At 43.8% G+C, this 24,852-nt stretch overlaps 2 long non-coding RNA genes and 5 other non-coding genes across 8 annotated transcripts; 2 read left to right on the top strand and 5 right to left on the bottom strand.

The window, feature by feature from the left end:
- Positions 1–2,671: 2,671 nt before the first annotated feature.
- Positions 2,672–5,066, bottom strand: LOC129060173 (uncharacterized). The gene is made up of 3 exons (XR_008526658.2): positions 3,520–5,066; positions 3,184–3,303; positions 2,672–3,019 (listed from the first exon to the last, which is right to left on the bottom strand). It is a non-coding gene; the product is annotated as an uncharacterized LOC129060173 (long non-coding RNA).
- Positions 4,502–17,461, top strand: LOC129060174 (uncharacterized). Of its 2 annotated transcripts, none has more exons than XR_008526660.2 (4): positions 4,502–4,631; positions 7,317–7,459; positions 14,712–14,802; positions 17,004–17,461. It is a non-coding gene; the product is annotated as an uncharacterized LOC129060174 (long non-coding RNA). The 2 variants fall into 2 exon arrangements; XR_008526659.2 differs by lacking the exon at positions 4,502–4,631 and adding an exon at positions 15,899–15,996 and having other exon boundaries at positions 6,615–7,459.
- On the top strand, positions 5,480–5,553 carry TRNAI-AAU (transfer RNA isoleucine (anticodon AAU)). The gene has a single exon. It is a non-coding gene; the product is annotated as a tRNA-Ile (tRNA).
- On the bottom strand, positions 7,471–7,543 carry TRNAR-ACG (transfer RNA arginine (anticodon ACG)). Its single transcript has one exon. It is a non-coding gene; the product is annotated as a tRNA-Arg (tRNA).
- TRNAS-CGA (transfer RNA serine (anticodon CGA)) lies at positions 9,309–9,390 on the bottom strand. Its single transcript has one exon. It is a non-coding gene; the product is annotated as a tRNA-Ser (tRNA).
- A 621-nt stretch (positions 17,462–18,082) lies between the features above and the next one.
- Positions 18,083–18,155, bottom strand: TRNAV-AAC (transfer RNA valine (anticodon AAC)). Its single transcript has one exon. It is a non-coding gene; the product is annotated as a tRNA-Val (tRNA).
- Positions 18,156–21,635: 3,480 nt separating this feature from the next.
- Positions 21,636–21,709, bottom strand: TRNAT-AGU (transfer RNA threonine (anticodon AGU)). The gene has a single exon. It is a non-coding gene; the product is annotated as a tRNA-Thr (tRNA).
- Positions 21,710–24,852: the final 3,143 nt, after the last annotated feature.

Consider the following 24,852-nt stretch of genomic DNA (forward strand, 5'->3'; position numbering starts at 1 on the left):
TCAGAGTGTACTCTGCAGGGTGGTTTTGCTTAGACTTTTATAAAGAGAGGTAGATAGTAAAAAAGATCAGTGGTTGCCAGGGAGTTGGGGAAGGTGTGGTACAAATAGGTGGAGGAAGGTGAGGTAAAAATATAACCTCAAAAGTTATAGGTGACGTTATTTACATTTGGAATTACTTGTGAGGATGATTATATGCTGGGTCCTATGAATCCTTCTGGCCAATCATTAAACCTAGGAGTGAGTCTTGGAGACCCGCAACACAAGAGACAAACAGTTCTAATTTTAGCTAATCACTCATGAAACAGAGAATTGGATTGGCTAGGAGATAAAAGGGAACGGTCTGCCTATCAGTAGATTCAGGCAAAAGGGGAAGGTTTGTGGCCGGGCGTGGTGGCTCACGCCTGTAATCCCAGCACTTTGGGAGGCCGACGCGGATGGATCATGAAGTCGGGAGATCGAGACCATCCTGGCTAACACGGTGAAACCCCCGTCTCTGCTAAAAATACAAAGTTAGCCGGGCGTAGTGCGGGCGCCTATAGTCTCAGCTACTGGGGAGGCTGAGGCAGGAGAATGGCGTGAACCCTGGAGGCGGAGCTTGCAGTGAGCCGAGATCGCGCCACTGCACTCCAGACTGGGAGACTGGGAGAGAGTGAGACTCCGTCTCAAAAAAAAGAGGAAGGTTGTGTTTGGCTTTGTCAATAACTAAATAGTATACAGTTTCACATTATATAGGAGGTAAGGTTTGTCGACTTCAACTATCTCATGCATTTTAATATAGTATATGCTAAATTATTATTCTTTTAATTATCCAAATAATGGCTATTTTCTGAATATAAATATTCTACACAATACAGGAAAAACAGCAAAAATATCTCCTCTCACCTGCAATGCCACTCCCTTTCTCAGAAATAATTACTATTCCTAGATTAGTGTGTTTAGCCTTATATTATGTAGAATTTGCCAAAAAGAAATGTATATTCTTAAGTAAATATATGTGCCTAATCCTTCATTTTTCCTAAAACTCAATACTTCCGGCTGGGCGTGGTGGCTCACGCCTGTAATCCCAGCACTTTGGGAGACAGAGGCGGGCGGATCACTTGAGGTCGGGAGTTCAAGACCAGCCTGACCAATATGGAGAAACCCCATCTGTACTAAAAATACAAAAAAAAAAAAAAATCTTGGCGTAGTACCGCATGTCTGTAATCTCAGCTACTTGGGAGGCTGAGGCAGGAGAATCGCTTGAACCCGGGAGGCAGAGGTTGCAGTGAGCCAAGATCGCGCCATTGCACTCCAGCCTGGGCAACAAGAGCAAAACTGTCTCAGAAAAAAAAAAGAAAAGAAAAGAAATTATCCCAGATGGTGGTGTCTGGTGGTGTCTTCAATTCTAGGAAGCATCCCATTTCAGCAGGAAGTTTTGAATCACCAAATCCCTATGCCCATCCAATTAATATCCTAAGGAACCATATATGTTTTACTTTCTCTGAAATATAGCACCCAGAAAGGAAACTAGGAGGGTGTTCATGAAGGGCGATTTGAAAGCAACCGACAAAAAAAAAAAAAAAAAACAGAAAAACAAAAACAAAAACAAAACAAAACAACTCATTCCTTACAGATGGCCGAAATAGCTCAATTGGGAGAGTGTTAGACTGAAGATCTGCAGGTCTCTGGTTAAATTCTGGGTTTCGACAGCCATTTAGGGGCTCTCTTGTACATGTCGACTCTGCTAAATTAACGTTTCACCGCGTTAACTGTGTAATACTGGCCCTCCACCAAATGTCAGCCATCTACCAATATGTAAGTCCATATTGACATTTAATTTATATGGAAAGGGAATACATGCATTTGCCCTTATAATGAAAAGGGCTCTTGTAAGTCATTTCACAAAACGCAGTTCCACACCCATAAACATGAGCTCCTCCACAGATTTTAGTAATTCGTTGAGGGGAAGAAAGCAATCTTATTCAGTACCTCATTCAGTGTGCACTTACATGTTTTTTTGTTTTCCAGACGGAGTCTCGCTCTGTCGCCCAGGTTGGAGTGCAGTGGCGCGATCTCGGCTCACTGCAACCTCCGTCTGCTGGGTTCAAGCGATTTTTTGGTATTTTTAGTAGAGACGGGGTTTCACCATGTTGGCTAGGATGGTCTCGGTCACCTGACCTCGTGATCCCCTCACCTCGGCCTCCCAAAGTGTTGGGATTACAGGCGTGAGCCACCGTGCTCGGCCGCACTTACATGTTACGATGTTATGAAACACATAAGAATCAGGGCATAAGCACTTTTTTTTTTTTTTTTTTTTTTAAGACGGAGTATCGCTCTGTCGTCCAGGCTGGAGTGCAGTGGCTTGATTTCGGCTCACTGCAAACTCCGCCTCCCGGATTCAAGCGATTCTCCTGCCTCAGCCTCCCGAGTAACTGGGATTACAGGGGCCCTCCGCCACACCCGGCTAATTTTTGTATTTTTTTAGTAGAGACGGGGTTTCGCCTTGTTGGCCAGGCTGGTCTCAAACTCCTGACTTTAGGTAATCTGCCCGCCTCGGCCTCCCAAAGTGCTGGGATTACAGGAGTGAGTCACCGCGCCTGGCCAAGCACTTTCGGTTCTATGCTTAACTCCCTCTGTTTCTACTTTCACTCAGAATTTGGTCTGTTAAATCCTTAAATTATTATCAGCACTTTGAATTTTTTTAGAAGTTTTGCTTGTTTTATACAGCATTTTAGTTGTTTTCAGTTGCAGGGACAGTCCCAGTGCATGACTAGTCATTTTTACTGTGCAGAGACGCAAGAGATGACATATTAAAAATAACCTGAATTTTAGTAATACTAAGGCTATATGTGATTACACACACACACACACACATATATATGCGCATATATATATTCACATTGTAAAATAAATGAGCTGGGCACAGTGGCAGGTGCGGGAGCACAGTGGCCCCAGATAGTTGGGAAGCTGAGGCGAGAGGATCACTTGGGTCTATGGCTTCAAGGCCAGCCTGGACAACATGGCGAGGTCATCCACACTTCTTTAAAAAAAAAAAAATTGTTAGTATTGATTCAGTATTTTTCCTGAGGCAGTCTTAAATTAAAAAAAAAAAAAGTATTGATTCAGTATTTTTCCTGAGGCAGTCTTAGATAATTAAAATAACCTAATCTGGAATATAACATAAATATTTTGAAATTATCTTACAAGGCCAAGATCGGTGGCTCATGCCGGTAATCCCAACACTTTGGAAGGCTGAGGCGGCCGGATCACCTGAGGTCAGGAGGTCGATAGCGGCCTGGACAACATGGTGAAACCCCGTCTCTACTAAAAATACAAAAAATAGACGGGTGTGGTGGCGGGCGCCTGTAATCCCCGCTACTTGGGGAGGCTGAGGCAGGAAAATCGCTTGAGCCCAGGAGGCGGAGGCTGCAGTGAGCCGAGATCGCGCCATTGCACTCCAGCCTGGGCGACAGAGAGAGACTCCGTCTCAAAAAAAAAAAAGAAAAGAGAAAAAGAAAAAGATATATGTATATATCTTACAAGACACTTGTGACAGATGTTCCGCTGTGTTGCCAATAATGCAGGTGAAGATAGTAATGATATGCTTGATTATGCATAGATTATTTTAGGGAAGATAAGAAAGTAAGAAATTCGATAGTCTCTGAGGAGGATATGGGGATAGTTAGGATCTAAGATCAACGGAGATTTGATCATCATTTTATACCATGTTTACGGTTAAGGAAGGACAGAAAACCTTGTATTGAACCCTTCTTTTTGTCTGGAATTACTGCTGGTAACGTTAACACAAAGTATTTCATTTAAAGCAAAGTAAAGAATAATATGGTTTTTGGATCCAGGAAACACAATTGAAGGTGGGAGTGGGGTGAGAAGAACAGATTTAAATCTTAGGTGTTACTAGCAAAAAATGTGATTTCTCTAGTCCCAGGTGCAGATTTCTCCAATAGTATTTGGTTTTGGTTACAAAAGAAAGAGCAAATATCCAGGCTGGTGCTGTTAGAGTGAGGACAGCATGAAGAGCTCTCTGCCTGTCAACAAGCCTCAGGACAGAGTACAGGAATGTCAGAAGATTAGCTCCAATTTATCTGAAGAAGAAAAAAGGGTAATCCTTCCGGTGTTGATGTCATATATGACAAGTTCATTCCCTTGCTATGGCTTTACATGTGAACTTCGGGGGTCTATAAGCACCAGTCGGAATGTGCAAGAGGGATCCTCAAAAGCCAGAATGTAATTCTTTGCGACGGGTGAAGAGGATGTGTTACTGCAGGAACTGTATCGGAGAGTTTCCTTTCAGGTGATTTTTGAGCAAGTAGAAGCCTCAGTTCTTGACACCTAGGATAAAACCTCTTGAGGACTAGAAGAATAAAAAACATCGAAGCTCCTGGTGGTACTTCGGTCTTTAACCGTTGAATATATTAAGAGTAACACTAGAATTCCAACACTTCCTCGCGCCAGCGTCAGTTTTAGAATCAACAAAATCGTTACTTGCTGATTCATTTAACTGCTAATATATTCGTTAAAAGTTTATTAGGCGTCAGTGATCTTGAAAGTTCCAAAAACACGAAGGAAACCCCAGGCACATGTAGAGAGATAGTTCCTGACGCTGCAGGAGGTTTCTCTCAACTTGTCTCCAGGTAATAAAACCAGTAGCCTGACCAAGGATGAAAGAGCGTATCTCACTTATTCTGGCCTCTCCAACTCGGGCTGAAATCCTTCGGTTCCCAAGTTGGAATTTGAGTGACACACAACAAGTGCTGTTAAGTGAGACTTAATACCTAGCGAGGTGCCACCACAATCTTGCCCTTCTGCAAACCTCTGTAGCCCTTTTCTACCACTCTCAAAAAACATACCAGATTTACTATGTAATTCCGGTACTGCTGGGCTACCTCAGTTTCCACCCCTGGTATCTTCGCCGATTACATCAATGCTTATGTTTGTGACTTCAGAGACACTGAGAAGGCGCGGCTCCTTCCCTCAACCCCGTTCGCCTTCCTTTCGGCGGCGTTGTCTTGAACCAACTTGAAAATAATAAGTCCTTAAGTTACAAGTCACTAAAGGGAAGTTTGCAACTTGCGATCCAGTACACTGACATGCCTCTAAAAAGAGAAGGCTGCCGACTCTGGGCGTAATGCCTTTGAATTAGCCATACTCCGCAAGGAGCAGTGCCGTTCAAAAAAAAAAAAAATAAATTTGTTGTCTAACAACAACAAAAATAAAATAAAAAGAGGAGGTGCCCTTCACTCCCCATTGAAAATCCTATTACAGCGCTTTTTCCACATCCTCTGTCAAAAATTTCTCCGTGAATTTTCTAGTCTGGCTCAGAGTTAAAATAATTTGGACTTCCTTGCTAAAGTCTGTGAATATAGTCTCAAAGGTCTCTTTTGAAAGGAGTAAGAAAGAAAAAAGTTCTGTTTTATTTAGAAAAACAAAAATGTCAACGAATTTATATATGGTTTCCTTTAAAAAGCTAGAAAAGTCGTGTGGCCGGTTAGCTCAGTTGGTTAGAGCGTGGTGCTAATAACGCCAAGGTCGCGGGTTCGATCCCCGTACGGGCCACTGCGTGTCACGGTCCGTTCAGGTAGCTGAACGGCGGACTTTTAATTCAAGCCTGTCGAATCGCAGCTGCTCTAAATCCGAAATTAAAACGCTCTGTTATTCATCAAGCGAGAAGGCTATTTACGTTCGTTTCCGTATATTTTAAAAAATAAAAAGAACAGGCCAGGCACGGTGGCTCGAACTTGTAATCTCAGCACTTTGGGAGGCCGAGGCGGTGTGATCATTTGAGGTCAGGAGTTGGAGACCAGCCTGACCAATATGGTGAAACCTCGTCTCAACTAAAAACACAAAATAAGCTGGGCTCATGCCTATAATCCCAGCTACTAGGGAGGCTGAGGCAGGAGAATCACTTGAGCCCGGGAGGCGGAGTTTGCGGTGAGCTGAGACCGTGCCATAGTACTCCAGCCTGGGCAACAAGAGCGAAACTCCGTCTCAAAACAAACAAAGAACAACAAAAAAGATGTAAGCATTAGGAAGAATGTATTGAAGAAAATTGGGTTGGAGTAGTGCGGCAGCTAGGTGGGTGCGTTTTAGGGAACGGGGAACTAAGAAGAGATATGACATTTGCCTGTTTAGTTTTTAGTGAAAAGTTAGGAAGCAATATATACTTTTTTCAATGTTTTTTTTATTCTCAATATTGAAAGGAAGACAATATTATTTTGACTCTTTAAACGAGTTTCGATAGGGAAAGGAAAGCAGGCTCAGCGTGGCCGGTGGCTTGGTGAGAGTGTGGTACTAATAGCAGCAAGATATGAGGTTTTGTTCCTCGTAGCGGCTGTGCTTCATTCTTTTTTTCTGATCCCAGGAAGTTTCCAAGGCAAATAAATACCCACACCACGTGAGGCTGCCACTGGCTTTCACGGAAAATTTCTCCCCTTTAGCTTAAACGGTGTGTAAGTGAATGCGATGTTTTAAGAATCGCCAGTTCTCCGTTCAACCTGTCCACAGCCCAACACATTTGGACTACAAGGTTTGTGGTTTCATTCGTTTACCCGCAGTGCCCCTGACAGCCCATACTGGTAAGTAACTTCAGTAAACTCACCTGAGATGCAGAGCGAAGATCCAAGCTATAGGTTCGGAAACCGAGCCACATATTAAGATGCTCTTTTGGTTTAGTTTGAGGAATTTTCCCCCGCTTGACTGTGGTTGCTTCCCAGCCTCTCTCTCCTCCACCATCTTCCTGGTCGCTGAGAAAGTAGGTCCGTCTGTTCAGACACCGCCCCAAAGCTGCCACCTTCCACACTCATCTTCTTCTGGGATATCTATCTATCTATCTATCTATCTATCTATCTATCTATCTATCTATCTATCTATCATCTATCTGTCTATCTATCTATCTGTGTCCCTGCCGATTCTCCTGTCTTCTATTTCTCGAGGATCTCAGGGCGGAGGAAAAGTGGTGGGAACCTGGTAGGCAGAGAAGAAGTCCGTGGCGAGACTGGTGGATGGGGGCGATGTTGAGGCTGAGTTGTGTCCACCGACTTCAGGGTTGAGCTCTGTGTAGGAGGCCCAGCTGACGCAAGGAGCAGCTTGCATCTCGCATCCCCACAGCCCTACCTTTATGATTCAACGTTTCTTCAGATGTCCCCTTTCTTTTTGACAACAGTCATGCCCAGGGAAAGAGCTGTGCCTCAGAGACGCCAGGAATGTGGACTTCTCCCAATGGAAAAGAATACTGATGAAGAAGATCTACGTGAAAAAAAAAATTTTTTAAGCTTCTTTGATTTTTAAGCTTTCTAATGGTCTTTTTCTCCTTTCTCCAGTTGAGAAAGAGATGAAAGGTAGAAACAAAATCCTGTAGGTTGGCTCTTTCGACGCTTGTCTCTTTCACATTCAAGTAACAGCACACCACTCTGGAAAAGGACATTCACAGGATTGTTAATACGGCTTTGAAGAAGGAAAAAAGGTGAGCACAAGCGAGCCAGCCAGGAGTCGAACCTAGAATCTTCTGATCCGTAGTCAGACGCGTTATCCATTGCGCCACTGGCCCGCGCCTGCAATGCTAGCTTAACTGTTACTCTTTTCATAATTATACTGTATTACACTATTGGGGCCAGAAAAAAAAAATGATTGTTTCTTTATTTAGGTAGGGATTAAAACCCCAAACCGCACTGATTCAAGGAAAGCATGTTTTCTTTTGTGGTTTGTTGGCATAATAGACATTCACATAAAGTGTCTTTATTGAAAATAATGACCAATCTTCATCTTTGAAACATTGTATATGTGCTAAGATGAATGTCTTTCTTTCAAAGCAATATTGGTGTTTCTATCTTTCATGTGTGTGCCTACTTTTTAGCTTTTTGTTACTTTTTTTTCAGGCCAATCAGCTGCTTTTACCTGAATTTGATTTTTTTCCTTTTTTTTTTTTTGAGTCGGAGTTTCGCTCTTGTTGCCCAGGCTGGAGTGCAGCGGCGCGATCTCGGCTCACCGCAACCACCGCCTCCTGGGTTCAAGTGACTCTCATGCCTCAGCCTCCCAAGTAGCTGGGATTACAGGCATGTGCCTCCATGCCCGGCTAATTTTGTATTTTTAGTAGAGACGGGGTTTCTCCATGTTGGTCAGGCTGATCTCGAACTTCCTACCTTAGGTGACCCGCCCGCCTCGGCCTCCCGAAGTGCTGGGATTACAGGCGCGAGCCACCGCGCCCGGCCTGAATTTCATTTTTAATATACTTACATTGGGCACTAATGATGTATGTGGATCAGTAATGAGAAATCTGTATTATTTTAAATTTAGATATTGCAAAAAGTAAAGTGCTTTGTAATACATTTCTGGAAGCATTAATCATAGTTTTTCCCTCTTCTCGTCCAAAAGGAAAAAACAAGTACCCACTCACTAGGGAGAAGTTTATTGTAAAATTGTATTACAACTCAAAGTAGCAGATGAAGAAAGTACACATTTTTCAGAATCACATTTGACATAGAAACTTAGAAACAAGGAACTTTACTTGCATAGCTGTTCAAAGTAAGCAAAATAGTGGACAATGAAGAAGTGCTTATAAGGAGACGAAGTTTCGTATGGGTTTAAGAAGGTGGTCAGAAGCCAAAATGTATCCTCTTTGTGCCTCTGTTTCCTCGTTTATACAAAACGCTTTGAAGAGCAACTAATGCATATGACGGATTGTTATCATCCTAAATTTTTTGGCTCCCACCAGCTGTGAGATCAGGACAAATACAAAGTAAAGATTGCTGCCTGAGAATGCTTTAACAAAGCTGTCATACTAGTAATCGAAACGGGAAATTGTATTCCTAATATTTTCAACGTTGCACCTGTCTTGTATTTGCCATTATGATTAGATGTAAGACAACCAATATTTTCTTTTTCTTTGAGACAGTCTAGTCTCACTCTGTCTCCCAAGCTGGGGTGCAGTGGCGCGATCTCGGCCACTGCAACCTTCGCCTCCCAGGTTCAAGCGATTCTCCTGCCTCAGGCTCCCAAGTAGCTGGGACTACAGGCGTGCGCCAGCAAGCCCAGCTAATTTTTCTGCATTTTTAGTAGAGACGGGGTTTCAATGTGTTAGTCAGGCTGGTCTCCAACTCCTGACCTCAAATGATCCTCCCGTTTCGGCCTCCCGAAGTGCGGGGATTGCAGGAGTGAGCCACCGCGCCCGGCCTTCAAATGTGCATATTTCTTGATGTACATTTCCACAAGTGTGCGCGCGCTGTAAAAGCCACAGCGATAGCACTCACAACTTTCCATCCTAGTGAACTAATATTAGAAAGTAGCAAATTGGAAATCTAACCAGAAAATGGCGACGCTGTGAGCAGGATTTGAACCTGCGCGGGGAATCCCCATTGGATTTCGAGTCCAACGCCTTAACCACTCGGCCATCACAGCCCCGGGGTCACTTTTTGTCTCATAGGAAGTCGTGTTAGGCTCTTTGACTCTCTCACTCTTTAATGTTCCCACGACAGGTTAATGCTTCCGTGTTTGTGTTTGTCACTTTTTATATATTTGTCTCTGTTTTTCAACAAGAAGTTCCTAGGAAACATGATAGTGTCTTAATCTTTACTTGTTATCTGACTCTCTATGCATCAGAAACTTATTTGTTGCTTAGTGGCTGCTTTTGTTGCTGGAACAAATCCCCGGGGACTCAATTGTCTGTTCCCTATTCCTCCCTCCGGTTCATGAATTTTCTTCTCTTTACCCAGCACATATTAGAGTCACGCTCTTGCTGCACTCTCAATTTCCCTGCCCCTCTCACTTTGTACTCCTTTGGCAAAGCCACAACCAGGGCAGCTAAACATGGCGGAAGAAAAACATACAATCAGTTGACAGATCTCACTTTAAATTCGTGACAATGAATCTCAAGTAGGTGCTCAAGGCTACCAGGGAAATTGTACCATACGCGATTAGATTAGTCCACTCCCAGTCCTCTTGTTCTAAGTCACTGTTTCAGCCGGATGCAGTGGCCCAAGCCTGTAATCCCAGCACTTTGGAGGCCGAGGCGGGGGGATCACCTGAGGTTAGGAGTTCGAGACCAGCCTGGCCAACATGGCGAAACCCCATCTCTACTAAAAATACAAAAAGAAAAAAAAAAAAATAGCCAGATGTGATGGCGCGCGCCTGTAATCCCAGCTACTGGGGAGGCTGAGGCAGGAGAATAACTTGAACCCGGGAGGCGGAGGTTGCAGTGAGCTGAGATGGCGCCACTGCCCTCCAGCCTGGGTGACAGACAGTGAGACTCCGTCTCAAAAAAAAAAAAAAATTAAGTCACTATTTCATATCTCTCATCCCAATGCTCCAACACCTCTCCCATCCTTGTGTTCAATTGATGACTTCCTACTTCACAATCAGAAGAGACCTTCCACGCACATCTATCACCACATTCATCCACCTACCAGCCTCTGAAGGACTGTCAGTGATCCTATAATGCCTTGACAAGGTCGCCGATTATCTGCACATGGCTAAAATCATTTCCCAGTCCTCACCTTACTTGGGATAGCTGCAGCTATCAATACATTCTCCTTCTTACAACACTTTCTTCAATTGACTTTAGGGTAACAATTTTCCTGGTTGTCTTCCACTTAGTAATAAGTATTTAAGGTTCCTCCGTGTCTTTTCATGCTTTAATAACTCATTTATTTTTACGGCTGAATAATATTCCATTGTCTGATGTACTGTAGTATATTTATTCATTTACCTACTGAAAGACGTATTGGTTACTTCCAACTTTTGGCAATTATGAATAAAGCTTCTATAAACATTTATGTGCAGGTTTTTGTGTAGACATGTTTTCAGCTCCTTTGGATAGTTGCCAAGGGGTGTGATTGCTGGATCATATAATAAAAGTATGTCTAGTGCTGTAAGAAACCACTAAAGTGTCTCCCAAAGTAGCTGTACCATTTTTCATCCCCACCAGCAATGAATGAGAGTTTCTCTTGCTCCATATCCTCACCAGTGTAGGTGTGGTCAGTGTTCCAGATTTTGGCCATTCTAATAGGTGGGTAGTGAGTGGTATAATACAATTAAAACAATAATACATTTCTCTGTTTACATATAATGTGGAGCATCTTTTCTTATGCTCATTGGCCATCTGTATATCTTCTTTAGCAAGATATCTGTTAGGGTCTTTAGCTTATTTTTTATTGGGTTGTGTTCCTGCTATTTAGTTTTAAGAGTCCTTTGCATATTTTGAATAAGTTGTTCATTACATAAGCTTTTTGCAAATATTTTCTTTAATCTGTGTCTTCTCACTCTTTTGATATTATCTCTAGCACAGTAGAATTTTAAATTTTAATGAAGTTTATTACTTCTTTCATGGGACATATCTTTGATGTTTTATCTAAAATGTGATTGCTTAGTCATGTGTGATGGAACACGCCTGCAGCCCCAGCTACTTGGGAGGCTGATGTGGAAGGATTGCTTGAGCCTGGGAGTCAGAGGTTGCAGTGAGCCATAATCACACCACTGCACTAGGATGACAGAGTGAAACCTTGTCTTTAAACAAAACAAAAGACCAGAGGTGACAATGACATTCTTTGGAACATTGCGTACCTTCTGTACATTCTGGAGCACATAGATTTCTATTGAATTGTATGATACGCATTTGTAGTAAATTTCTATCAAGTTGGATGATATGCATTTATAGTAAACTATGAACTATAACTGTCTTTTCCTCCAAAACTGTGTATATGTGCATGTTTGTATGCATACAAGAAAAAAGGTTAATAAAGTAAAAATATCAATTAGTTATTCTCTAGAATAGTATCACATCATAATTATTATAGTTCTTTTCTGAAAGATTGTATATAAAAATAAGAATTATCTGAGTCACCCAACAGAACATCTGTTTATATTTTTCTGCCAACTGGGATCCAAGCTAGGCTCCATGGGAGTCCTCCTTTTGGCCTGCCCCCAGCGAGAGGAAGTACTGCCCACTCTCTGAGTCGGAGTCTTAGCTTTGTTGCTTTCTTGCTTTCTTTATGAGCAACTGTCTTAGGTTTTTTTTTTTTTGAGACGGAGTCTCTCGCTCTGTTGCCCAGGCTGGAGTGCAGTGGCGAGATCTCAGCTCACTGCAACCTCCACCTCCTGGGTTCAAGCAATTCTCCTGCCTCAGCCTCCCGAGTAGCTGGCACTACAGGCATGTGCCACCTCGCCCAGCTAATTTTTTGTGTTTTTAGTAGAGACGGGGTTTCACTGTGTTACCCAGGATGGTCTCGATCTCCTGAACTCGTGATCTGCCCGCCTTGGCCTCCCAAAATGCTGAGATTACAGGGGTGAGCCACCATGCCTGGCCTTTTGTAGGTCTTTTGTCTTATTTCTTCCTCCATATGTTAGTTCTGACAATCCTAAGATTATTAGAATCATTGGAATCCTCTCATGGGTGCCCATGTAGTTAATAAAAAAACAAAATAGGTATGTGTCACTTTAATTATTTCTGATTTTTAAAATATCTTTTATTGATACTGAGGTAGTTTATGCGAATATTGGGCCTGACCCTTCATTTTATGTTTAAAAAATTGATTGGTCTCTAATGACAAACCCATTCATTAGTGATCAACCCATTTTCATGATCATATCTTAATAGTTGTAAATTTGCAGCAAAAAAATTATTCACTCACATTGTTTCAATAAAATTTTCTAATTGAGTAATAAAATAAAATGTCATTGCCATATCCATGGTCATCTAGGTTTTCTCCTGTTATATTTTAGTTTAACAGTTTTGCATTTTACATTTAGGGCTATGATCCATTTTGAGTTAATATTTGTAAAGGGTGTATCTGTGTCTAGGTTCACTGTTTTGCATGTGGAAGTTCAGTTGTTCAATTGTTTCCATTTGTTGAAAAGACTATCTTTGCTCTATTGTGTTGCCTTTGCTTCTTTGTCAAAGATTGACTACTTGACTACTATGTTTGTACAGGTCTATTTCTGGTCTCTCTAGATCTATTTGTCATTATTGTTTGTCATTGATCTATTTGTCTATTTTTTCACCACTCATTGTCTTTCTCCTTCAATTTCTCTTTCGCTGGTTCCTCCTGCTCTCCTCCGTCCTTGTACCAGGATATCTCAGGGCTGAGTCTTTTTTTTTTTTTTCTTTTTTTAGACAGAGTCTTGCTCTGTCTGCCAGGCTGCAATGCAGTGGCATGATCTCTGCTCACTGCAACCTCCGTCTCCTGGGCTCAAGCAAGTATCCTGCCTCAGCCTCCCGAGTAGCTGGGATTACAGGCGTGTGCCACCACACCCTGCTAATTTTTATATTTTTAGTAGAGATGGGGTTTTGCCATGTTGGCCAGGCTCGTCTTGAACTCATGATCTCAGGTGATCCACCCGCCTCGGCCTCCCAAAGTGCTGGGATTACAGACATGAGCCACGACGCCTGGCCCACTTATGATCATTTTAAAAACGCACTATATAACTTATTTATTTTGTATATTGGCTGTCTTCCCTATGAGAATGCAAACTCCATGAGGGCAAGATATTTGTTTACTGTCAGATTACTCATACCTAGAAGAGATATGGGTGACATTCAATAAATATTTGTTGAAGATACATTAGAATACGGGTTTCATTATCCCATTTCACTGATTAGAAAATAAAATTCAGAGAGGTCATTGAGTTTCCCAAGGACACAACATAATAAACACCAAGACTGAAGGTCAGATATTCAGATTTCCTGCCTAGAGATCTTTCTAGTCTTCCAGGGAGACTTAGAGGAAGACAGTGTAGTTGAGGAGGGCAAGGAGGCAAATTCAGCTGAAGTGTGGAAAGAGAAAGGACTCTAAGGGAAGTGGGATGGTTCTTGCTACCAAAACAAACAGCTTTCACCAAAAGAACCATGTATCTGACTAGAATTTCTTTTCTTTTCTTTTTTTTTCTTTTTTTTTTTTTTTTTGAGGCAGAGTCTCGTCCTGTTGCCCAGGCTGGAGTGCAGTGGTGTGATCTCCATTCATTTCAACATCTGCCTCTCGGGTTCAAGCAATTCTCCTGCCTCAGCCTCCTGAGTAGCTGGAATTAGCGCCACCAAGCCTGGCTAATTTGTTTTTGTATTTTTAGTAGAGACCAGGTTTTGCCATGTTGGCCAGGCTGATCTCGAACTCCTGACCTCAGGTGATCTGCCCAACTCAGCCTCTCAAAGTGCTGCGATTACAGGCATGAGCCACTGCGCCTGGCAGACTAGTATTTCTCTAATGCCCGCATCCAAGGGTAGCAATACATTTAATTTGCATTAGGGAATATTTACTGAGCCATTGTTCATACCCATTCTCTTAAATGAAAAACGTCCTCCTTTTACTCTGAAATATGCACTTCCCATTTTCTCCAGGAAGTAGTACCAATTACAAGCATAATATTTGTACGAGTTATCTCTGGCAACTCTCCATGTCCTCAGAGTGTCTCTATATTGAGCTTTTTCTGCCTCTCCCTATACTGTAAAAATCATTTTCATATTATATGCTCAGTTTCACCCTCTTAATACCAGTGTCTTTTCATAGACCCTTCCTTTTTCCAGAAAACTGCAATAGTGAGGAATACTTTTTTTTTTTTTTTTTGAGACAGAGTCTCACTCTGTTGTCCAAGCTGGAGTGCAGTGGCACAATCTCAGCTCACTGCAACCTCCGCCTCCTGGGTTCAAGCAATTCTCCTGCTTCAGCCTCCCGAGTAGCTGGGATTACAGGCGCCTGCCACTACGCCCAGTTAATTTTTTGTATTTTTAGTAGAGATGGGGTTTCATCATGTTGTCCTGGCTGGTCTCGAACTCCTGACCTCGTGATTCGCCCACCTCGGCCTCCCAAAGTGCTGGGATTACAGGTATGAGCCACCTTGCCCGGCGGTGGGGAATACTTTGACCTCAGACACACATGGATAGAAATACTGGTTCCAAGTTCTATAACTTGTGTGAGCTTGAGGAAGTTATTTACATTATTTAACCTCCCCACTCCTGAACTTCTGCATCTATAAGACAGGCAAATGATTGTAAGTAACAATTGCACCTACACCTTAGGCTTGCTTTGTTCGTTTATATATGAAAAATCATTAAATATTTGATTTAATGGCTGGTAATAAATTGTAGCTATTACTATTGTTCTAGTGATTTCTTTTTCATTATCAGTTTCTAGGAAATTACAAAGATCAGAACTTTGGGGATTTGTTAAAAATATACCCACATCCAATAGTATATTAAGGAGTGAGCAAGACTGTTAAGCCAGGAATATCCGTGTGTGAGCCATAACTCACATACCAGGTCCACACTTAGGCAAGACAGATGATCGCTGCAAGCCTCGGTGCTTCAACTTAAAATTAGGAAAATCATAGTTTACTCAGAGAATCATGGTAAGGGTTCAGTCTTATATTCAAAGGTATTCATTGAGTGCAAGGCAGTATGGATTCATCGATGAGCAAGAACAGAGACTGTTCCTGTCCAAATGCAACTTATATTCTAGGGAGACAGACATCAATCTGGTTATTATACTCATAAATGTAAAGTTGGCAAGGGAAGAAAGTTCATGGTACTACGAGGAATATAGGACTTTCACTGATGTAGTTTAAGGAAGTCTTTCCTAAAGAAAAAATAGTTTCCCTGAGATCCAATCACGAGGTAAAGATAACTAACTAGGCAAAGCCAAGCGCAAAGCTTTTCAGCTAGAGGCAACCTCAGGTGAAAAGCCCAGTCGTGAGAGAGACACTGATTGCGTGGAGTTCACGGAGTATGAGGCATAGAGTGCAGGAGACAGCAAACCATGACTTGCAGATGAGGAAGCATTTTAAAAGTTAGACACGCACAGCATTTCAGGAAGTTATATATAAGGAGTGTTATAGAAGATAACACCTCTAAAATGTGTAGTATATATATCAGAGTTTTTTTTTGTTTTTTTTTTTGAGACAGAGTTTTGCTCTTGTTGCCTAGGCTGGAGTGCAATGGCGTGATCTCGGCTCACTGCAAACTCCTCCTCCTGGGTCCAAGCGATTCTCCTGCCTCAGCCTCCCAAGTAGCTGGGATTGCAAGTATGTGTCACCACGCCCAGCTATTGTTTGTATTTTTAGTAGAGTGGGGTTTTGCCATGCTGGCCAGGCTGGTCTCAAACTCCTGACCTCAGGTGATCAGCCTGCCTCGGCCTCCAAAAGTGCTGGGATTACAGGCGTGAGCAACCGCGCCCGGCTAATTTTTGTATTTTTAGTAGAGACAGCGTTTCGCCATGTTCGAACTTCTGACCTCAGGTGATCTGCCCACCTCGGTCTCCCAAAGTGCTAGGATTACAGGCTTAAACCACCACGCCCGGCCCAGATTCTTAAAATGTTAGTTTCTGCCTCCTCTTTCCTTGTCAAATTAACCAGGTTCTGAGGGCTGGGCGCGGTGGCTCGCGCCTGTAATACCAGCACTTTCGGAGGCTGAGGCGGATGGATCACCTGAGGTCAGGAGTTCGAGACCAGCCTAACACGGTGAAACCCCGTCTCTACTAAAAATTAGTCGGGTGTGGTGGTACATTCCTGTAATCCCAGCTACTTGGGAGGCTAAGGCAGGAGAATCGCTTGAATCCGAGAGGCGGACCGAAAGGTGGAGGTTGCAATGAGCCAAGAAGGTGCCATTGCACTCCAGCATGGGCAACAAGAGTGAAATTCCGACTCAGAAAATAAAACAACCAGAATCTGAGATTTGGTGTGAGTTAACCTCTAACGAAGTCAATTAAATTTCTTTCAATAAGTTTGAAAATTCATGTATCAGCATGATCATGAGAGTTCTCTTAGTGCACTGGGGGTAGGGGTTGGCGATCGACCATCAGGAGAGCCCAGTCTTCGCCACTTGCGGGGAGTCACTTATTGCAGGCAGGGTGCAAAATGAGGAAATAATCTCTCAGAATGTAGGTGAGGAAAGTGGAAACGCCCTCCGAGTGTATGTCTATCCCAGAAGAAAAACTGTCCTAAAGTTAGCGATTTTTACCAAAATAGGCCACGAAACACACAAAGTCGCTAAACTTTTTAACCCTTTCCTCTTTTTCTTTCTTATTTCCGAGAAATCTCGCAAACGGCGTGAACACTACGCTGATTCCAGAAATGGTCGGGTTCCCTTCCTTCACTCGGGACGGTCGCCTGCTGGGAGCTCACTTCGAACCGAGCTGAACGCTCATTGCTGAGTCCTGGGAGAAGGTAGCGTTTGTACAGAAGGCTCCTGGCAGTGAGCGAGGCCGGGAGTCCGCCCAGTGCGCAGGAAGTCGCGCCCCGAATTCCCACTGGAAGGAACGCACTGGAATTGAAATGTCTGAGATCAAGCCCCGCTGAGAATCAAGTCCCAGAGGATCTTCTCGGGTGGTGGAAACGTGGAGGGGAAAGGCGGTCACGAAAATTCAAGTCTCCTAGTCCAATACAGATTATCCAGGCCGTTGACAGCAGGAATTTCTTATTTATTCCTTTACCCTTCTCTCCTCACAGCTCTTCCTCCTCGTCCACGCTTGATGGGTTTTAGAAATATTGTGTGGCACTAACAGTACCGATAGTACTACTACTAATAATTGCTCGAGACGTCTGCTGTTAACTGACACTCAGTAGCTGCCGCGGCGGAATTTCGAATTGCGGGAAACCCGCAGACTTAGTAAGGTGAAAGCGCAATAACACGAGGTTTCCGTAGTGTAGTGGTTGTCGCGTTCGTCTAACACGCGAAAGGCTTGTATTACTTTTCGTTGCTGCTGGGTTTCTATTCCCTCTACGCACAAACCCGTTTGCGGTTCTGGACTTTAAAAATACACAATTCTGAGTTCAATTTGTGGTCCAGAAATCTAAGATGGAATTCCAAGGAAGCCAGTCTCACCTGAGCGGCGTAGGCCGAGTACTGGGCCGTGGGCGTCTCCTGGGATTGACACCTCCTAGGGTTCTGAAGCCCAGAAGAGGAGGAAAAGGGACGGGAAACTTACAGGGGCGAGAGGAGGCGGGGCGACACGGACTTCAGTGTCAGTGGCTTCAGAAATCTTTCATCTTAGACTTCTGGACCACAAATTGAGCTCAGAATTGCGTATTTTTAAAGTCCAGAACCGCAAACCGGTTCGTGCGTAAGAAGGAATAGAAACTAAGCAGCAACGAAAAATGTTATAACCCTACGTGTTTCCGCCCGGTTTCGAACCGGGGACCTTTCGCGTGTTAGGCGAACGTGATAACCACTACACCACGGAAACACCCTTACTTCGAATCATGGAAGTATATATTCCCTGATACCCCAAGTTTAGAAATTTTGGATTTCTTCTTTCCTTGTAGAAAATTTTCCGATTGTAGTATTGTTCTCACCCTCACTTTTCCCATTAATTGGAATCACCAATATCACATACCGATGACAGATACGAGCAGAAATGCGTTCGCCAAATATATCGACTATATTGTTCGGAGTGTTCAGAGCAGCCTGATGACAACAGTCAAAAAACTGGGGGCCGGGCGCTGTGGCTCACGCCCGCAATCCCGGCACTTTGGGAAGCCAAGGAGGGGCGGATCAGCTGAGGTCAGGAGTTGGAGATCAGCCTGAGCAACATGGAGAAACCTCGTCTCTATTAAAAAATAAATAAATAAATAAATAAATTAGCCAGGCGTGGTGGCGCATGCCTGTAATCCCAGCTACTCGGTAGGCTGAGGCAGGAGAATCGCTTGAATCCGGGAGGCGGAGGTTGCGGTGAGCCTACATCGCGCCATTGCATTCCAGCCCGGGCAACAAGAACCAAACTCCGTCTCAAAAAAGCAAACAAACAAAAAACTAAAAAATGCCCCAGTGCCCATCAAGGAAGACCTCCTAGAGAAAACGACGCCAGATCTGAGACTTCATCGATGAAAAGAAGAATGATGGTTGTAGATAGGTTAGAAAGGAGCTTTTTTTTTTGGCTCCCTCTGGAGCTCTTAGACGAAGAAAATGATTTTTTGTCATTAGGAACTGAATGGAGTGGTCATATTCTTAGGGAGCAAATCCAAGGATTTGAAGCAGGGCTTGGAAAGAAATTAGACTAAATGGGAATATATGGGCTGGATCAGGGAAGAAGGGACGAAGTGTCTCCAAAAGAGGGGAAGATATATTTTAATCTGAATGTGATGAGAGAAATTGGAGAGATTGGGGATTAATCTTTAATTCTTGGCATGTAGATGTCGTCCAGTGAAGAGTTTTGGTTTCTTGGTTTTCTAAAAAATTTATTAAGGTGTACTAGTCAATGAACACATATGACATCAACTCACAAATTTAATTCCATCAACAAATGCCAACAAAGATAAACATAAAGAAAACTATAACTATTCAAATTATATGAAAATGGTTGAAACCAAAGATTTAAAAAATCCTAGGGAGGCAGAGGCAGGCGGATCACTTCAGGTCAGGAGTTGGAGATCAGCCTGGCCAGCATGGTGAAACCCTGTCTCTACTAAATTAAAATGATTGACTCCACAATCCAGTCAAGATGTAAATGTCAGTCCTGAAAAGTGGCAAGATTCTTGAGATTTTTTCATGTGTGATCATGGTTTAGATTTTAATCAAGTTTCAGGGAACTTAAAACAATCTGTGAGTGTTGGACATTCCTAAGTTTGGTGTGCTGCTTATGTGGAATTGTGGATACAGCGTTAGCATTAAACAGTCTTAACAAAGAGAAGAAAGTACTACAGAAGGCAGTAAGAACAGTGGACTCCAGAAAAATCTGTGCTGAGTCTGCCGGATAACAATATTTGGAAGTTATTTTCTGTAGTGTAGTTGTTAACAGGTTCGCCTCACACGCTTAAAGTTCTCTGGTTGGAAACCAGATGGAAATGCCTCCTGAGACTATTTCTCCTTCCCAACATTTTCCATCATCGCCATGCCATACCTTTCACCTTTTCAGGAATATTCAAATCAATTTACTGAAGTTTATTCAGTACCCCGCCGGGCACAGTGGCTCACGCCTGTAATCCCGGCACTTTGGGAGGCCGAGACGGGCGGATCACCTGAGATCGGGAGTTTGAGACCTGCCTGGCCAACATGGTGAAACCCCATCTCTACTAAAAATACAAAAATTAGCCGAGCGTGGTGATGGGCGCCTGTAATCCCAGCTATTGGGGAGGCTGAGGCAGGAGAATCGCTTGAACCGGGGAGGCGGATTTTGCAGTGAGCCGAGACCGCCACTGCATTCCAGACTGGACTACAGAGTGAGACTCCGTCTCAAATAAATAAATAAATAAAATAAAGTAAAGTTTATTTAGTGCTCAATGTCAGGATTTAACACCTGGACGTGAAGAAGAATCACGTAGTTAGCTTAAGCCAACACAAGGCTTACATTAAGAGCACACACACACACACACAGAGCTGTCCATTTGAGGATCCTAGAAAAAGGGCATTTTGCCCTTGAAGAAGGAAAGTCTTTTTGAATAAAGAACATGTTCCTGTATATGTGAGTAAAGATTGACATATAGTTGATAAGTCTTAGAATACCCAAAGAAACAGAGCAGATAAGACAGAAACACCTTATCTTTACAGTTTGGTGTTTTTCTGAGATCTTTTATGTGAAAATCTGCCTAGAAAAGGCTTCAGATATTAAAATGCGTTTTTCATTCGCCTTTAGTCTATTGTTAATAGTTTATCAGTTTTGTCATGAATAATTCTTTAAGATGATATCACAGTCTCTTCTTTACAGAAACTGTGGTGATATCCTAAGTCCAGAATCATTCAAAGAGGAAGAATAGCTATTACAGTAATCAATTTAAAGTTTAAGGCCGGGCGCGGTGGCTCACGCCTGTAATCCCAACACTTTGGAAGCCCGAGGTGGGCAGATCAACCGAGGTCGGGAGTTCGAGACTAGCCTGATCAACATGGAGAAACCCCAAAATTAGCCAGGCGTGGTGGCGCATGCCTGTAATCCCAGCTACTCGGGAGGCTGAGGCAGGAGAATCGCTTGAACCCAGGAGACGGAGGTTGCGGCGAGCCGAGATGGCGCCTTTGCACTCCAGCCTGGGCAACAAAAGCCAAACTCCGTCTCAAAAAAAAATGAGAAAAGCCATTAGTGGTCTATTGTAAAAAAGTTTTTGGGTGCCATCTCTATTCCAATTGCGTGCAGGGTTTTTTTCGTCTGTTTGTTTTTTTGAGACGGGGTCTCTCTGTCGCCCAAGCTGGAGTGCAGTGGCACCATCTCCTCACACTGCAAGCTTCGCCTCCCGGGTTCAAGCGATTCTCCTGCCTCAATCTCAGGAGTAGCTGGGATTATAGGGGCCTGCTACGAAGCCCGGCTAACTGTTGTATTTTTGGTAGAGGCGGGATTTCGCCATATTGGCCAGGGTGGTCTGGAACTCCTGACCTCAGGTGATCCGCAAGCCTCGGCCTCCCAAAGTGCTGGGATTACAGGCGACAGCCACCTCGCCCGGCCAAAAGGGCCTATTTCTAAAGCTGTTGAATATGCATCACTTCCTTTCAAACGGTGGGACAAAGGAGCAAACCTCAGCTATGCTAGGCTACCTAGCCTTACAATACAACAAATATTGTGTCTTAAAGTCATCATGAATTAGGAATGCTTGCTATGAAACTGTTTGCATTTCCCGCTTCTCGCTTAATGTACCTCCTGTTTTCTAGCAAGGCTTTTATAAGCCTGAGTATTACAGGATTTATTGGGTGTAAATTCGGTTGCACCCGGTGAAATTACAAAACGAGTGAGGTACAGAAAGCCAGGCCCCGCTGGGATTCGAACCCAGGATCTCCTGTTTACTAGACAGGCGCTTTAACCAGCTAAGCCACGGAGCCACAGCCGAACAAGATGAGAATTGTATATTACTTGAAAACTATTTCACACTTCTATAATTTGCAACAATCCCAGCAACTAGTTTGTTAGATGACTTCAAAACAAAAATAGACATTCAGGTCTCAGTGAAAACCAAATAATTTTATTTTGAAAGGATTAATTCATGGGCTGGATTGAAATGACTATTTCCCCTTCAAAAGTTGTCCCGGCCGGGCGCGGTGGCTCACACCTGTAATCCCAGCATTTTGGGAGGCTGAGGCGGGCGGATCACCTGAGGTCAGGAGTTCCAGAACAGACTGGCCAAAATGGCGAAGCCCCGTCTCTACTAAAAGTACAAAAATTTGCCGGCGTGGTGGCGGGCGCCTGTAATCCCAGCTACTCAGGAGGCTGAGGCAGGAGAATCGCTTGAACCCGGGAGGCGGAGGTTGCAGTGAGCCGAGATCATGGCACTGCACTCCCACTCCAGGCTGGGCGACAAGAGCGAGACTCCGTCTCAAAAAAAAAAAAAAAAGAAAAGAAAAGAAAAGAAAAGTTGTTCCAACATGGATATCCTTAGACTCACTATAGGCTCTGGTGGCCAGGTAGGGACTTTTGCTGAACCTCAAAGGAAAAATGAATTGACCCTTTATTAACCATCATTTTGTTTTAACCACACCTGTTCTCTTCTCTGTTAGTGTGGAGAAGCAGGGATTATTGGTGGAAGATTAGCACATGTCTGACACATGGTTGCTGTAGGAAAAGAACTATGAGGATATGTGGTGCATCTATCAGATCCCCCCACTCCTATCGCTTCTCGGCCTTTTGGCTAAGATCAAGTGTAGATTCCCCACCCGGGCCCCCCACGCCCAGGTGGTGGCACTCATTCCTCAACTACAGGAATATTAACTACTGATGGCTCATGTCTGGGTCCGACTCTGGGACCCACCTTCAATGGAAGAGAAGTCACTTGCTCCAAGTCACACCCCACCACTGGAGCAGCTCAAATCCCATGACTATTGATGGAGGAATATATAGGTCTGCCCTTCCCGCCTCCCCACTATAATTAAGGACATTTGTGAAGGACCATTCCAGATTTATATACACCTGTGAGATGGGCTGGACGTATGTTGCACCTGTATTGAATTCAGCTTCTGTCTTTTCTCAATCCTGCTCACCTCACCCTCTCACAGGTGCTGATTTTGAGAGTGTCCCCAATGAACTTCCCGCACACAAATCTCCATCTCAGTGTCTGTTTCCTAGGGAACTGATCGATGACAAAAAGCAAGTGACTGATGCCTACGGTGGTCTCTTGAGGTCAAAGTAAGTCTAAATGTGGCCCAGTCTTTCAGGAATCATTTACCGTAACAAGTGTATTCTAGTAAAACAACAATGATAATAATAATCTGTGTCACAAACTTTGAGCATTTTCACTACGGAACAAAGCAAACGAAGACATCTACTAGTTGATTAAAAAGATGTATATAGGCCGGGCACGGTGGCTCAAGCCTGTAATCGCGGCACTTTGGGAGGCCGAGGCGGGCGGGTCACTTGAGATCAGGAGTTCAAGACCAGCCTGGCCAACATGAAACACCGTCTGTACTAAAAATACAAAAATTAGCCTGGCCTGGTGGCTCGCACTTGTAATCCTAGCTACTCGGGAGGCTGAGGAACGAGAATCGCTTGACCCAGGAGGCGGAGGTTGCAGTGAGCCAAGATCACACCACTGCAATCCAGCCTGGGAAACAGAGCGACACTCTGTCAAAAAATAAATAAATAAATAAAATAAAAATAAAATAGGGCCGGGAGCGGTGGCTCACGCCTGTAATCCCAGCACTTTGGGAGGCCAAGACGGGTGGATCACGAGGTCAGGAAATCGAAATCATCCTGACTAACACGGTGAAACCCTGTCTGTACTAAAAATACAAAATTAGCCAGGCATGGTGGCGGGCGCCTGTAGTCCCAGCTGCTCCGGAGGCTGAGGCAGGAGAATGGCGTGAACCTGGGAGTCGGAGCTTGCAGTGAGCCAAGATCGCACCACTGCACTCCAGCCTGGGGGGCGACAGAGCGAGACTCCGTCTCAAAAAAAAAAAAAAAAAAAAAAAAAAAAGTGCAACGTTAGTGAAAGGAGCTGAAGGACAAGAAGAGGTGATTTATTATTTATGATGTTAAACTAATTTTAATCTTTCATATTCAAAGGATTGAAATGTAAAGTTAGAAAATAAATGGCAAATTTGGCTAGTCAAAGGATATGATTCTCATTTCTCAGGCAAAGACATGAATATAAAGCACTAAACATTATGTACTAATAGTGCATATCCAAGATAAGACTTTACAATTTATATATATATAAAAATAAGTATATGCATATACGTCTAAATAGAGGGGGAGGGCATAAGGAGGGCATTTAAAATGTACATAGGCCAATTAACTTTTGAAAATATTATTACCTTTATTACCCTTAACTAACAGAAACAGTTGTGGTAGGAAGAGGGGGCAAGTAGAATCTTGTCAAGAAAACAGACAGTAAATCATGAATTAGCTGCTCCAGTGGCCCCTTCCTGGGTTGTCACCTGCCAGCAGGAGGATCAGGCTCCGTCTGGAAGCGGGGCACCTCGCAAGGGCAAATGTTTCACGCCTGCTTCCTCTGAGTTGTCGAATCCGGGCCTCGCCTCCTCCTCCCTTTTCAGATCATAGGATTTCTCTCTCCCGCAAATAATGGCCCTTACTCCGGAAACACGCTGGCTCCGTAATCCCTATTATTGTTTTGGGGGTTTGGTTCTGTCCAGGGAAGAGGTGAGGTCAAATGCTCAAGAGAGGCTGTCCCCACCGTCCTTTTGTCTCAGCGGACCCCAGTCCGCGCCCGAGCGCCACTAGCTGTCCTGTGACGGGAACTGCAGCGGCAAGTGTGTGACTTTCTTGAGCCCGCAGCCACAGGCCTGGGAAGCGCCGCTGAGACTTCAGGGTCGTAGTGACAGAGGAACCACCCGAGGCTAGGCGGGGAGAGGGTGCAGTTTCCGGATCCCGAGGCCTTCGAGAAGAGCCGACCTGTCTGGAAGGGTCTCCAAGAACAGAGAGGACTCTGCACCCATCACTCGGGAGCCGCGTCCTTTCAACCATGAGACAGGTCCGTGGTCCAACGGTTCCCTGATCCGCTGGCCAAGATCTC

The sequence above is a fragment of the Pongo abelii genome, chromosome 5 (genome assembly GCF_028885655.2).
Source record: "Pongo abelii isolate AG06213 chromosome 5, NHGRI_mPonAbe1-v2.0_pri, whole genome shotgun sequence".
Lineage (NCBI taxonomy): Eukaryota > Metazoa > Chordata > Mammalia > Primates > Hominidae > Pongo > Pongo abelii.